Here is a 16,586-nt window from a genome sequence, read left to right as displayed (position 1 = left end):
AGTGAGGAGGAGACAAGGGAGTGTGATCCTGACATCATGCATTGGAGCAGTGGAGAGGAGACACGGGAGTTGGTCCTGGATGCCCAGCAACGGAGGGCTAATAGGCGTAAAGAACAATTACGCAGTTAAAGGAGATAATGGAACTCAGCTGGTGGTAATTAGGCTCCTCTCAACACTATATAAAGAATGACTTTACACATGCTCGTTGCAGGAATCAATGTATTTACTAGAGCTTGAGAAGGAAGCTATCGTGGCTATCTTGGCAGGCTGGATTGCTGCCAAGGTCTAGTCTGTGTGTTAATAAATCCTTGAAGTATCTTTGTCTCGGCGTGCTTTGGTGTATGAAGAGGGGGGTCAGAACAGGTGGCTATTGTGCATAGATTTTTAGATGTAAATTGGGACCACCATATAAATAACACACATAGAACCAGCCACAACATAAATACCACAGACAGAACAACCCAGAACATACAGAGAAGTCCCCTGAGTATGGGCTCCAGTATGAGTCCAAAAACTTAGAAGATAAAACCTCTGGTCCCGGTGACCGACCCAGATTGGACCCTGCAACATTATCCTGGGACACATACATTCCCTTTCATTCACAAAACATTACTCAATTAACTTAAAAGCAATATTTCAGCACTTTACACTTCAGCCCCAACTTATTTGTGGCTTACTTTTTAGAAATGATTGCATTGGAGAGATCAGCAATTGGCATGTACATACCATTTCTGTGAGTTTTCTTCATCTCTTGTAATGATTAAGCGAACTGAGTGGAATTTGTGAAAAGAAGATGCATGTTGAATAAATTAGTTTACTAAGTCAAGTTTCTGAATTCCTTTTTGTTTCCAGAGCCAAGTATTCTATTATCTCTCCATATTTTGAACAAAAAAAGACTATTTTCCAAGAGAATGTGACTCATTGTGATTTTTTAGTGTTGGCGACTTCCCTTCCTCTGGCTTTATTTTTCCTTCTCTCCTGTCTTCTACATTACTTCTTTTTTATAAAGTTGTAAGAAACAGAGGATCTCTGGGGAAGGAAACACATGCAGGACATTATTTATTCACCGAATCCAGACCTGTGATCTGGCATTCAAAAATAAATTTTTTGTTTGTTTGATTTTGTTGTTCCAAATCTGCAAGCAGGCACAGCAATAGAGGAGGCACATTTTTAGGTCCCATAAGATAGCACTGCCTCAAGAAAGAGACCTCAAATATGTTCCCTGATTGCCAGGGCATAGTTTTTTGTCATTTTTTAATGTTCTGCGCATGGACAGACCTATTTACATGCAACTGAGCATGCATGCAGAGCATGTGTCAGGCACGCTCATGCAGCGAACCAGCAGTAACACCGGCAGCAACCCATCCCACTTCAGAGGTCTAACCAAAAAGTAATTAAGGCATAGCATAGGACTTGGCTACTCAAGGGACCACCCATCTCCCATATATATGATGCCTGATTTGTTTGATCTGGTAGGGTTGGCCTACTCTAGTTTCCATCAATTAAACAATGCCATGGATCAGGAGCCTGGAGGTACACATTCTTTATATTAGCAGCCCACCTCTGGAATGAGGTTGTCCCCACAATTCAAATAGCTCTCATCCTGGGATTTCAAAGGGCCCTAAAGCAGTGGTGAAATTCAATTTTTTTTACTACTGGTTCAGTGGGTGGGGCTTGGTGGGCGTGGCAGGGGAAGGATACTGCAAAATCTCCATTCCCACCCCACTCTGGGGCCAGCCAGAGGTGGCATTTGCTGGTTCTCTAAACTACCCAAAATTTCTGCTACCGGTTCTCCAGAACCTGTCAGAACCTGCTGGATTTCACTCTTGCCTTAAATGTCTGGCTCTTCACCCCGACTTTCACCCTGAGAAAAAAACTGACACTTCTTTTTTCTTTCTTTTTCCTTCTGCTATCGTTGTCCCTTTGTCTCATATCATTTTTAGCATTCTCCTTTGTTTTGTAAATGTTTTAACAAGTATAAAGCAAACACTAGGAGTTGGGCTGTATATAAATTTAATAATAATATTATTAAGCAAGGTCTGCTTAATAAAAATGGATGCAATTGGTACTCAACACAAAGAGTTTTATGCAAAGGGTTTTATAGCCCCAACTGTCACTTTCTCAAGCAGGAGTTATGAGTCCAGGAGGGTCTCCAAATTTGCAACCCCACTTACAGCAAAGATGGGAAAGCCCCTGATCGGGATCCAAGACTCATGGACAGTGGCCTTGCCTAGGTTAACTCAGTTCAACCCCATCTACGCACTTATAGCTAACCTTTTTGTCGAGGTGTGCCAAAAGCAGGAAGAGTGGGGAGGTCGTGCACACCCATAATGCAATGCCTTCCCCAGTGCATGTGTGCACAACCCCCCGCGCATGCGCACAGGTCTCACTGAAGCCTCGGGACTTCTGGGAGGCACATTGAGCTGTATTTTGCCCCCCACAGGCTTTAGGAAAGCCTCCTAAAGCCTGGGGAGGGTGAAAAATGGCCCAACACACAAACTAGAAATTCAGGAATGGACTTCCGGATTGCCCGTTGGGCTGTTTTTTTCCTTCCGAAAAATGGCTGATAATCGAGGCCAAAAATCAGCTTGCCAGTGCGCTAGAGCTGACAAGGCAACGCCTTGTGTGCCCTCAGAAATGGCTCCGGGTGCCACCTGTGGCAAGCACGCCATAGGTTGGCCATCACGGACTTATAGCCTCCTGACATTGGGAAAATATTGCAATAGCATCACTTGGTCAGCTAAGAGATAATCAACTGAGCAATATCAGCATATGGAGGGTACTTTGTCCTATGCCAACAAATGACCTTCCCCAGCAGCTTCATGCAGACGTTCAACAAAAGTGGATAATGGCTGGAATCTAGTTCTTTGGGTGAAGATGATTCCAATTTAAACTGTAATTGTAAAATTACAGTCTACATCTGTCCATGACTGGGACAACACACCACAGACAATTTTAGCAGGCAGCTCTTCAACCAGTTTGTTGTTGTTCTTGATTGTCAAGAAATTAGGTGAATTGGTGCAGATCAGTTACTGGTTTCTTCTTTCTTATATACATCAGGACAAATGGACAAGCATACATGCACATTCATTACATATGAGTCATTTATGGAAATGCAAGCTAAAAGTCTGTCTACCTGCAACAATTGAGCAAGTCCACAAAAAAGCTAGCTGATATTTTCAAGCAGCTTTGATTTATAATGTGAGAAAACGCAGAATTCTAATACTCTTCCTGACTTTGCAGTTAGAATTCACATCTGTTTTCCTCTCTTTGTACTTGAAAAGTTCTTTTATAGTGTTCTAAATATTTTACAACTTTGTAGTTTCCCAAACCTGGGTCATAAAAGGTAATTATAAACAGGGACAGAGTAAATCTGATGGAAATGACATGGAATCTAGAAAGCTCTAATCAACACCTAAGAAAGCATCACTTCGTTTAAAATTGGATTGTAACTGTACCAAATTCTGTGATGTTTTTCAATAATGGTCATAAAGAACCTTTTTTTCCCCCTTCAAAATTAAAGCAATCTATGGAGCTTTAATTATGAGTAGGTGGTGGGATGTAGTCCAGATTCCCAGGAGGGAGTAAGTTCATTGCAGATGAGCAAAAGACAGTAAAGTTCAGATAGTTAAGATAGGTCTGTGATAGCAAACCTGTGGCATGCGAAGCCCTCTCTGCAGGCATGCGAGCCGTCGGCCCAGCTCAGCTCCACCGCGCATGCATGCATGTCTCCTGCCGGCCAGCTGATTTTCAGGTCCCTGCTGTACATGCACAGGAACATGCAGGAGATGCGCACACAGCATGGATGGGGGGGCTCAGAGGGGTATAGTTGCACCCCATTTTTGGTCCCAGGAGGCTGCAGGCCAAAAACAGGTCACCGGGGTGGTGGTGTCACGTGCATATCTGGGCGGGCAGGGAAGCATGTAGGAAGTCACGCACACATGCGCAGGGGGCAGGGCACACGGGGGTGTCATGCACACATTCATTATGGATGTAGGTATGTGTGCTTTCAGCATGTGAAGACAAGAAGGTTAGCCATCACTGACATAGCTCCTCCATTGGAATCTATCTTTAATGGTACAAGCAGCTTCCTTTAGTTTGGCAAGATTTCTGTCAATTGATGAAGAACAATAAAAGAAAATGCTTAAAAGAACCTCAGTGTGTCATTTTTGGTTTTGGAGTCAGATGGAGAAGCTGTATGTGCTGAAGTTCTCCATTCAATATAAGAAGAAAAGGGAGAGGAATCCAGGTTAGCATTACAACATTGCATAGTTTAATTATTGCATCAGTAGATGCTTCTTTTTTGTCTTGTTGATGTTCAGAATTCTGTTTTTCTTGTTGAAGTTCAGAATTATTTTAATGTAGTTAAAAGGCAAACCTTTTCATTCTCCCCCCCAAATCAATTAATATCTTGATTCATACAATTAAACTGATTTGTACAATTACATATAACAATAATACAGTTACCAGATAGAACTCTAAGGATAATTCTATGAAACAAAAATGTGAATGGAAGTTTAACTAGTTTGTTCATCCTGATGAATCATGATTTTTGAATAAATCAAGTTTGGCTGAATCACATAGCATAACCAGAAAATACAACTTACAAACCAGAAGGGCCCAGCATATTAAATCAAAATCAAACCAATTGTGGTTCTGATGAGTGCTGATTATTGACTCTTGTGCGATTGGAAGTATCTTTGTATGCAAAAAATATGCAGATGAAATCTTCCCTGATATGAAGGAAGTTGTTGAAGGAAAAGTTTACCAGTCCTACCTCTGCAGGTGGAAGAAATAGGCAATTCTCTGGAACTTTTGGGTGTTAAAGTTATTATCTGTTTTTCTTCCCCTGGAATAATAGCATTTAGAGCTTCTGGAAATCTGTATATGAGTCTGTTTGCAGCAATGTCCTCAGGTTGAGTCAGATCTGTCTCCATCAATGATTAACAGCAGAATCTACTATGGCTTCAGCAGCTGGATCTAATTGTACTGTCCTAAAGTATTTGTACTACAAATAATCCCAGTACAGAAAACAGCTCTTTCTAATTTACTTCAAAGCAAACCATTTCCACAGCCCAAGTTAAATTAGTGCTGAAAAATAAAGTATTATTATTGGCCCATGAAGAAAAGTGATGCATGTTTATTGGACACTAATTACTCTGTTTTCCGGGTCTTGATCTTAATTGAAGCCCTCCAAATGGAACTGTGATTCTTTCAATGGAGGTGGCCACAAGGCTGCTGTTTGAACTTAACAGGCGACAACTAGAATTGCAACCCACTCCCTCCCCTTGATGCTCCAGAATAAAATATTAGTACAGTTTCTCTGGAAGGCATAGAAATGAGATCAGTTTTTTTTAAAAAAAAAAATCCAATACTAGTATGTTGATAATTGGCAATTCCTCTTATAAGCATCCCAATTAATTGCATTCTGTATACATGTCAAAAAAATTATTTGAATACTGGATGCTTTGACAAAGGATGTATTGAATCAGAGCTTTCATATGTATATACTAACCAGTGGTGGGATTCAATTTTTTTTACTACTGGTTCTGTGGGTGTGGCGTGGCTTGGTGGGCGAGGCAGGAGAAGGATACTATAAAATCTCCATTCCTGCCACACTCCAGGGGAAGGTTACTGCAAAATCTCCATTCCCTCCTGATCAGCTGGGACTCGGGAGGCAGAGAATAGATGGGGGTGGGGCCAGTCAGAGGTGGTATTTACCAGTTCTCTGAATTACTCAAAATTTCCTCTACCGGTTCTTCAGAACTAATCAGAACCTGCTGAAGACCACCTCTGATACTAAGCCTCTTCATATAAACCAGGGCTATTAAACTCCTGGGCCACGGGCCACATGTCTCACGTGCTGGCCATGCCCACATCCGGTTTAGCAAAGGGGAAAAATGCTCCCTTGTGTCACCTGACGCTGTCATGATGACATGCGTTTGGCACGTCATCATGTCACCTGATGTAAACCATCATTTCTCAATCCCAGCAACTTTAAGGTATATGGACTTCAATTCCCAGAATTCTTCAGCCTGTAATGCTGGTTGGAGAATTCTGGGAATTAAAGCCCATATATCTTAAAGTTGCTGAGATTGGAAAAAATGATGATGCAGAGAGTATTTTTCCCCAAAAGGTTTCTGAAAGGCAGCTTTTTCTCAAAATAAAAATAAAAATCACAAATGTAGTTCTATGCACAAATTTCTAGGCCAGCTATTGTATTCCAAGCAATGAGGCTGGCCAAATCTTATGCCTTAATGCACAGAGGCGCCAGGCATTGGAATCACCATCCCTACAACTGCAAACAGTCCTAGAACAATTCCAGTGTTTTGTTTTTATGTATGTATTAGACCATTATGATGGTGTTATGCAATTTGGAGTCTTCCAGATATAACTGAACAGTTGGCATAACTGGACATAAGCTACATGGTGATATAAAGCATAATTCTTCAAGTCATTCATTGAAAACTTGATTGGTGGTATCTACAGTTTCATTGAATGGTGGTTATTTTTAACATCCTTAACAGCTGCTACCAGCTAGCTGATCTTCTCTGAGTTGAAATGCTAAGAAGGGTCATGCCTGGTTAGGTCTGTGATGGGAAGAATGGCAGAGCTACAGGCTAGACATACAAAAAAACACCCCTCCCATTGAATAAGACAATAGCATAGTACCTCCCATATCAGTGTGGGCCAAAAACCCAAAACACCTTACATAGATGTGGGTATCTGATCATCAGGAATAGTAAGTACTCAAGTTAAAGGAGACTTGACAATGTTATTACCATGCCTTGTTGGATCATCATTTCAGAGTTATTTCCTTGCCTGAATGGAGAAACAAAATAACCAAGGGCAGGCAAAAAAAAGCAGTGGTAGCAGGAGTGGCTTCCAACTTCCTTCTGGCTTCCACATTAAGTTTCCATAGGGAATCTGGCAGGAAGCATTGGAAGCCTTCTTTCTTTCTCTCCCCTCCCCTTTCCAGCAGGCAGGTAAGTGGTTAGTGATGGCTAGGTGGAGGATACAATTGCGAGACCAGCTGGGAAATGGCCACAGAATGTTAAAAAGAAAGGTCACATAACTGCAGCAGCAGCCGGTAGTACTGAAGCAGTCACGGCTTCCCCAAATTTCATTCCTGGAGTCATGGGTCTCAGATTTTAGACACATTCTGTAAATTAGCCCATTGGAGGTACCTTGGTTCAAAAATTGTTACCTAATGATGCAGCATTTCGTCCAATTAAAAGTCATAACAATGAGAGTTTTAATAGTATATAGATAACACTGCTATTTTCACATTGGACTTGGAGATTGCATATTTTTGCCATGCCATAGTCTTCTTCTCTGAAAATGTGACTCCTTACACTGTTGTTCTTAAGATGCTGTGATCTTTATTTTGATGCATAAGGTGGTTACCATTCATTCCTAGAATATGAATGTGCCAGCTATCTTTTGTATCCAAGAGAACCATCCAATAGGAAAAGGCAAAAAAGGACATACATGGGGGTAGAGGAACATAATGATGTGATCAGCCTCACTGCTTTTGGAAATTTTGCCTTGCTCTGAAAATGTTTATTAAAAAAAGAAATGAAACAGAAAAAAATAGCTAAATAAGAGCATAGCTGTATAAGAAAAATGCTGTGGGTAAGTTGAACTTTACAAAACATCAAAGGAGTTAGGCTTTGAGAAAAAAGAAACTTGAAATTTGGCTGCCTTTCATTTTAAAGTGATCTATGCTTATGGTTTGGTTATCCCAAAGTTTTACGATAGTGAATTCCATAACAGATTGTATAGTTGTGGCAAAATGTTCTTTGGTGAGCCATCCTAAATCCACCAAGGGACAAATTAACTGCTGAGTCATAATTCCCTTTGTTCCTAGTATAGTTTTTTTTTTACTGATCACCATATACGCAGCACAATGCTATACATTTCTAATCAGAAATAACTTTTTGTGAGATTAATTGTGGTTTATTTCTAAGGTCATAAGATTAGTGCCTTAGTTGATCTTTGAAGTCCCTCCTGGAGTCACCTTCTTGGTTTAAGCAGAAGATATGCCTGATACTCCTATCTTTATTGCATTAGTATATCTGTCTATTGCACATTCTAGTTTCCGTTCCAAATTCCTTGAGCTGAAGAAAAAGACATTACTGTATGAATGGCAATGCACACTTCAAACTTGGTTGAGAAGTACTTCAAGCCTCCTGCAAATATAACACCTCTGTTACTCATTAAAGCAGCCTACTTTTTAAAGGCTTTGTTTGTCCTGAAAAAAGGGATGGAGTGGCTCAGTGGCTAAGATGCTCAGCTTGTCAATCAGTAAGGTCAGCAGTTTGGTGGTTCGAATCCCTAGTGCTGCGTAACAGAGTGAGCTCCCGTTACTTATTCCAGCTTCTGCCAACTTAGCAGTTTGAAAGGATGCAAAAATGAAAGTAGAAAAATAGGAACCACTTCTGGTGGGAAGATAACAGCATTCTGTGCACTTTGGGAATTTAGTCATGCCAGCCACATGACCACGGAGATGTTTTCGGACAGCGCTGGCTCTTCAGCTTTGAAATGGGGATGAGCACCGCCCCCGAGAGTCAGGAACAACTAGCACATATGTGCGGGGGTGGGTGGGTGGGAACCTTTACCTTTATCCTGAAAAAAATGCAGCTGCTTTAAGAGTTATATTAAGCTAGGTTTAAAGTGCTCCCATTCTCTCCCCATTCATTATCCATCACCATAATCAAAACTGTTTCTATGCTATCCTCAGAATGAAATTATTTAATGTATTATTGAGCCAAAATAGAGAAGGAACTCATTTTGAGTGATGAATATGTAACTTTGTTTGTTTGAGGTTCTCTGCTTTACATGCTGAGGTCCAAATTTGTATTTATAGCCAAGCAAGACAGAATGTATTGTATGTATAATTGCATGTATTTGGGTTTCTAAATCCTGTACAGCAGTACCAGTTTCCAATGTCCCTGATTATTATGGTGCTTTGTCCCTAGCATTTCCACAGGACATCAAGAAATCTGGGTCTGACCATCCTAAAAAAGAACCAAGATTTTGCTCTCTTTTCGTTCAAGTCTTAGTTTACTTTTGTTCTAAATGATCCCCAGGACTGACACTTCACTACTCTGAAAGTTATTAGGTAAAGGTTCCCCCGCACACGCATGCTAGTCGTTCCTGATTCTAGTGGGTGGTGCTCATCTCCGTTTCTAACCTGAAGAGCCAGCACTGTCTGAAGATGTCTCTGTGGTCATGTAGCCAACATGACTCAACACCAAAGGCACATGGAGACCACCAAAATGGTCCCCATTTTTCTACTTGCATTTTTTACATGCTTTCAAACTGCTAAGTTGGCAGAAGCTGAGACAACTAACGGTAGCTCACTCCGTTTACGTGGTGCTACGGTTTTGAACTGCCAAGTGCCAACCTTCTGATTGACAATCTCAGCGCCTTAGCCACTGAACTACTGCATACCACCTTGAAAGTGATTTTTCCTTTAATTTCTAACCTCTATAACAGCCTGGTTTCCACTCTGTAATCATGCAGTCCGTAGTTCCAATGAAGTCAAATGACTAGATAAGGGCAGAAGAGAACGTGAGCATTTTCTGTCACTCCACAGAAAACTTCAGTTACAACACATGGTAGTGTGCTTGTAGATGATCAAAGACTCTTTATACTAAGAAGCCAGTAAGGCAGATCAGATGCTGGAGGTGATGATCTAGTCTAGTGGAAGAAAGATTAAGCTATTTATCCTGGGACTAAAATAGGTATTCCATCAGCATTGCTAAAAGGACAGGTTGGTGCAATTGAGAAAGCATTCACCCATTCACACCCAGCTCTAATGTTCACATCACACCAAGACAGCTCTGTAGCACACAAAGGCATTTTGTAACATTGCAAACACTTCACAGTCCAGCAAGTGATTTGGGAATCCTGACAGTGATTGTAGCAAAACCACCAGGATACAGGCAGGCAGCATACCTTATTTTTCCTGAGGGGAAAAATTGTTTTGGAAAACAGAGGGGGGGGGGAAATAACTGCATTGATACAGTGGTGAGGATTCTATGAATGCATTCACCTTAGATCATAACAGGAAATCCTCTTTTTAAAGTGCAACTCACCGCCATTAAATATTACTATTTTCTAATTGCCATGAGTCAATCTGGATTTGAGAACAACTCTTGCCTGACTCAGATAAATTCCTTAACTGACTTTTGCTAAGCATTAGACAGAGTTTTTTTAACTAGTGACATGCTGATTAGGAAGCTTGTTAAGAGAAAATGGATTATTAAAGTCCATAACAATTAAATAAACATATCGCTGGCTCAAAAATCATACGCAGAGAGCGTGACCCATCAAAACCGCGCCCGACTAAGCCGTGCCCGATTAAACCGCGTCACTGACATCATCAACAGGGCAACAACAACCAGCGCAGAGAAAAAAGGGCGCTTTAAATAGCGCTTTGAAAGCAAGCCGATTCAACTTAAGGTAAGGGTTAGGTTTAGGGTTAGCTTTAGGGCAGGGACGTGCAGTCACTAGAGGCAGGGGAGGCGGGGCCTCACCAGTCTCCTGAGGGAAAGGAAGAATTTTAAATATTTTTTTTTAAATAATTAAAGCCAGGGTAGTTGCTACCAGATTCAAAGTCACAGTGGCTTGGTGTCTGCTCTCAGTGTTAACTATGGGAGGAGGCCAGAGAATTCAGGGCCTCTTTTGCCTAAGGAATTGTTCACCTTTTAAAAGTTAAGGCGGAGTTAACAAGCGAACACTTTCATATGCAAAAGAGGCACTGATTCTCCCGCCTCCTGATCGGGGAGCAGCGAATCATGCCTTATGAGCTTACGTTGAGCATGCTTACGTTGGGCGGACAAGAGGAGAGTTGAGAGAGTTTCCACAGCTGGAAAAGGTGGATCAGACAGAGGGAGGGGGGTTCAAATTTATTGTAATTTAATTTGTAATTTGTAATTTAATAAAAAATTTAATTTTTTATTGTGAGGTTTGTGTGTGTTTTTTTCTCTTTCTTCACAGCGGTGGGGTCGGAGGAGGCAGGGGGGCAAGGCGGCGGAGCACGGAAGCGGCAGGGACGTTCTCGCCGCTGTGTTTCAACAGGCCAGGTGTCTCGCATTTATGTCTGCCATAAACGTGAGACACCTGGCCTGTTGGACACAGTGGTGGTGGTGGGAGGAATTGGCTGGGTGGACTGGCTGGCTGGGGAGGGGAGACCCCTTTAAAGCCCAGCACCGAGCGGGGAGGAGGAGAGCGGTGAGTCCAGGCAGGGAGCAGGTCGGGCAGGGGTGGGTGGGCTGGCTGCAGGCTGTGGCAGCAGGATTGTTCGCATGAGGAGGCGGGGGGCAAGGCGGTGGAACGCGACGGTGGCGAGAAGCATCTCAGATGGAGTCAGGACACCCGGAAGGCAAGCCAGCCTTCCGGGTGTCCCGGCTCCATCTGAGATGCTTCTCGCCGTCGCGCTCCACCGCCTTGCCCCCGCCCCCGCCTCCTCTGACAAACAATCCTGATGCCCGGCCTGCAGCCAGCCCAGCACCGAGCGGGGATGAGGAGGAGGAGGAGGAGAAGAGCGGTGAGTCCAGGCTCGGTGCTGGGCTGGCTGCAGGCCGGGGCAGCAGGATTGTTCATCGGAGGAGGCGGGGGCAAGGTGGTGGAGCGCGACGGCGGTGGGAAGCAACACCCCCGCCACTGTGTCCGACAGGCGTCTCGTGTTTATGTCTGCCATAAATGCGAGATGCCTGTCGGACACAGTGCCGGGGATGTTGCTTCTCGCCGCTGCTGCGGTCTTGCCTCACCAACGGTAACCGTCACCGCACGTCACTGGTTTAGGGTTAGGTTAAGGGTTAAGGTTAGGTTTAGGGTTAGGTTAAGGGTTAGGGTTAGGTTTAGGGTTAGGATTAGGTTTAGGGTTAGGTTAAGGGTTAGGTTTAGGGTTAGGTTTAGGGTTAGGTTAAGGGTTAGGTTTAGGGTTAGGGTTAGGGTTAGGGTTAGGTTTAGGGGGGTTAGGTTTAGGTTTAGGGGTTAATTTTAGGTTTAGCGTTTACAGCGTGCTTCTGTCTCCTTGCTGTTGTCGCCCTGTTGATGACGTCAGCTACGCGGTTTAGTCGAGCACGGTTTATTCGAGCGCGGTTTTGTGGTGGAACCCACAGAGAGTACTTATCAATGGTTCCTCATCAAGTTGGAGAGAGATAACAAGTGTTGTGCCATAAAGATCAGTACTATTCTTCAAAAAAGTGAAACTTCAATTTAATGGAACCCATGTAAAGGTTTTTGGCTACTATAGAAAAAAATGCATTTGGACATCACCCTAAGGTCTGTTTTAGGAAATCTATTGTTGATGAAGTTTGCACTGATAACTACTTCTCCACAAGCGCTGCCATTTTTTTCCCTTTTGTGTGTTCATTAGCACACTAGCATACTAGCATACTTGCCCACTAGAAGAGGGAAGAAGGGAGAAAGAGAGAAAAATAATCTAATCTCTTTATCATTGCTCACACTTCCTCTTCTGGAAAGCAGTCTATCTTTTTAAGGTGTATTATTGTTCATCTTCTCTATGACACTTTCCAAAGTTGATTCTCACTACTTGCCTATCACTACTCAGACCCACAAATGACACTTCCATTGCTTTCTCCATTGCCTTTGTCTGCTTCCTTTCCTACCCCATTCTATAGACAATTCTTATCCAGTGTGTAGCTCCATCAGTTATGTTCTCCAATCAGTGTAAGGCCTTTTCCCTTTGAAGCTTGCCTCAAAAAAGAAAAATAATAACTATTTTTTTAGTATTTATAATTTTTTATTTTAAACACATAAGCACATCAACAAAAACAAACACATAACTTAAAAACAACACAGGAACAATAAGTTCCATCGTTCCATAAATAAGTTCCATATTTTGTTTCTTTTCTTCTCTTTCTCTCATCTTATATTTCTCCTAATTTTCCTCTTTCAGATTTTATAGATAGACTTCAGGCCACTGTTTGTTTAGTCTATTTATATAACTACCCACTCAACCAATACTGCCAGAAATCAAGGTTTTACTGTATTTTCACTAGTGACTTGGATGAAAAAGTGGGAGAACACTTATCTGATTTGCAAGTGACACAAAGTTGGAAATGATTTTGGAATAATAGTTGATTTACTGCATTAGAGGTGATGCATCTGCAAAAATGAGACAGTTTTAGACTGGATCAACATATCTTTTTAAAATCATGGGAAGTGTATATTACATTTTATTTTGCTTTGTATATTGGATCCAATTCTAGGACCACACTGTAAGATGATTTCAGAAAAAAAAATAACTATTTCAGAGAAAGACAATTAGGAGACTAGAAATTAAGTCCTATGAAGACAGACGAAGGAGTAAGATATGTTTTCCCTTGAAAAAAAAGACTGAGAGGAGATATAACATTTTTGAAAAACTGAAAAGAATGTCCCATAGAAGATCAAGACCTGTTCTTGCTCATTCCAGATTGCAGGAAATATAGATTTAAATTGGAGAGAGAGAGGGGGGGGAGGGAGGGAGGGAGGGAGGGAGAGAGAGAAAGAGAGAGAGAGAGAGAGAGAGAGAGATTCTGATTAAATATTAAGTATTAAATACTTCTAACATAAGAGAATGAAATTTCTCCTAATGAGTAAACAGTTCATACAAATGTTCAGACAGGGACTAGATAGCTGCCTGTTTGGGATGCTATACATAATTGGATTACTGCACCTAACAGGAGTGAACTGGTATCTTAAATGGTCCATCTCTTCCTAATCTATGATTCTATTATTGTAAATACAGATGAACTCCCAACAATGCAAGTAGTCCTGACTTACCAACCACTCATTCAGCGATCATTCAAAACTATGGCAACACTAAAAATTGAGACATATGACTGGTCCTCAAAGTTGCTGTTGTTACAGCATCCCCATGATCACATAATCACAATTTGGGGGCCTGGCAACTGGTGCGTATTTATAATGACTGCAGTGTGCCTTGCTCATGAGATAGCTATTAGTTACCTTCACAAACGGCTTCCCACAAATGGAGTCAATCGGGAAGCTCAAAGGAAGTTGCAAGTTGTGATTACATGACAGCCAGAAGTCATTGTTAGTCAGCACAGTCATGTGAAATTTCACTGTATGACCATACTGGTTAGTGACGGAGTTGCTGGTCTCAATTACGATAAGTGGCTTGGATTTTAGGCTTGGATAATCTGGAACTATGCCGCCTGCGGTCTGATCTAAGCATAGAACGCAAAATTGTCTGTTACAACGTCTTACCTATCAACAACTTCTTCAGCTTCAACCTCAATAATACATGGGCAAACCACTCCAAACTTGATTGCAGAAAATGCGACTTCAGCAACAGAATGGTCAACACCTGGAATTTTCTACCTGACTCTGTTGTTACTTTCCAAACCCTTAGAGCTTCAACCTTAAACTATCTACTGTGGACTTCATGCCATTCCTAAGAAGTCCGTAAAGGGGGTGTGCATTAGTGCACCAGCATGCCTACTATTCCTGTCCTACTTTCCCCATTTATTTGTATTCGTTTCCCTTGTTCATGTCCATGTTCATACTTATACCTGCTATCTTGTACATGTTTGACAAACCAAATAAATAAATAAAATAAATACCTGCTCAGAAAATTGGCAGAGCTGTTGACTTCAACCACAAATCTATTCTACATGAAGAGCCATTATTTTTACACACAACTCCACACTCCTCCACACCTTTATGTGACAAATGAATGGAAATGTGTGTTTGCCAGTATTTCAAGTAGGATGGGGGGGAGTGTGCGTGGTCTTAGGAAAAATAAAAAGGGATATATGCAGTCCTTCCTAAATGACTGTGGCTTGCAAGTTGAGTCACTGCAATTCAAACATTCCAGAAGGTCAAAAGCCAAACAACATACTGTTCCCTGCATAATGCAGCAGCTGGTACATGTTCAAGGGTGAAATTCCAATTGGAACATGCTATAACATTTCTGAGTAAATATTTATGCTCAGGAAGGTTAAAAAGTTTGGGGTATTAGGAGTTCTAATCTTTTTAATGGGCAAGCTGCCACTGAAGTCTCCTCACTGTGACCTGCCAGTGACCTCCAATTTCAAGTCTGGAGACAGTTGTGTTCAGAAGAGACAATTAGAGTGAATCATGGGCCAATGTAGGATATTAGAGTAGTACTTCAAACAAAGAAGATATTTTTAAAGCTTAATCATATGCCACTGGATCATTCTTGATCTTTAAGATTGTTGAATCCTCTTTCCTGACATCACTCGGCCCACCTGCCACAATTTTGAAAGGTGGTAGAAATTTTTAAGAAAGTGTGTATTATTTTTTTCATTTCAATTGCAGCATGTTTTGTTTTCAGTTCCTTTTTACAGAATGGCAAAGCTCTAAAATGAGGGTCTGAAGTTTAATTTGCTTAAAAGGAGTTGTAGAAATGGAACAAATTGGGAAGGCAAGTTCATGTGTTCCGTCTTTATCAATCATGGGCACTCTGAAATGAAATCATGTATTGCCGAGATATTACTTACTGTAGATGTTAACAACAGCATGAAGGGATTTGAGCATCCCATCATTATTTTCTAAACTTCCCCATTGCAAAGCATAGCAAGAAATTTCTTGCTAATTTAAGAGTTATCACCAGTCCTAATCAGATGAATAAATATTTGCTTGGGGGGGGGGGGGGGAAGCAAACCTATAGAGTAATTTGGCAATTGTTCCCATGTTTCTTGAGTATCATATTGACCAATTCAACTTACAAACCAATGATCACATATTTTGAATAGCATCATATTCCATGGCAAGTCACTATGTATTTTGTTATTGTTGTTGTTTGTTGTGAAGTTGTGTCCAACCCATCACGATCCCATGGATAACGTTCCTCCAGGCCTTCCTCTCCTCTACCATCCTCTGGAGTCCATTTACGCTTATGCCTACTGCTTCGTTGACTCCATCCAGTCACCTCATTCTCTGTCATCACCTTCTTCTTTTGCTCTCAATCTTTCTCAGCATTAGGCTCCTCTCCAGTGAGTCCTTCCTTCTCATTAGGTGGTCAGTGACTACGTATTTAACTTGTCCTAATTTGTCCCTATAGGCAACTTGCATTTAATTTCCTTAAACCCGAGGTATTATAAAATGCTTAACTATATTATGTAAATTGATTGAAAAAAAATTAGAAAAAGGTAATTTTAGGAAGGTAAAGAAAAATAAAATTAAACTCTAATGATCAGAAATTTGTGAAGAATGATTCTTCCTTCTCATTCTAAACTTGAGTTATCCTAGTTTTTGTCATGGGAAATATTGTTTCTTTGAGCCAAAAGGAAAAAAAAAGCATAACTTCTGATTATCTGACAAATTTTCTTATTTTACTCATGTTTTCAAAAGAAGGTATGAATCAAATAAATAAAATTACATATTTAGCTACCTGTGTTTCTAATTATTTTGTTCTCAAGGGCATGCTTGTGCCTCTATGTTCTGTCCAATTCTTAGGCTACTTAAGCTGCTTGTCCAGTACTTAATGCATTTTTTTGTCATCAAGCAAAAATCTTGTAATTCTTAGCACATTATTTGAATGTTGCAACTTACATTATTAATTGAACATTGCAACTTAA

Source organism: Thamnophis elegans, chromosome 4 (assembly GCF_009769535.1).
Source record: "Thamnophis elegans isolate rThaEle1 chromosome 4, rThaEle1.pri, whole genome shotgun sequence".
NCBI classification, from domain to species: Eukaryota; Metazoa; Chordata; class Lepidosauria; order Squamata; family Colubridae; genus Thamnophis; species Thamnophis elegans.
The sequence above is the reverse complement of the archived record's forward strand: the minus strand, read 5'-3'. Positions refer to the sequence as shown.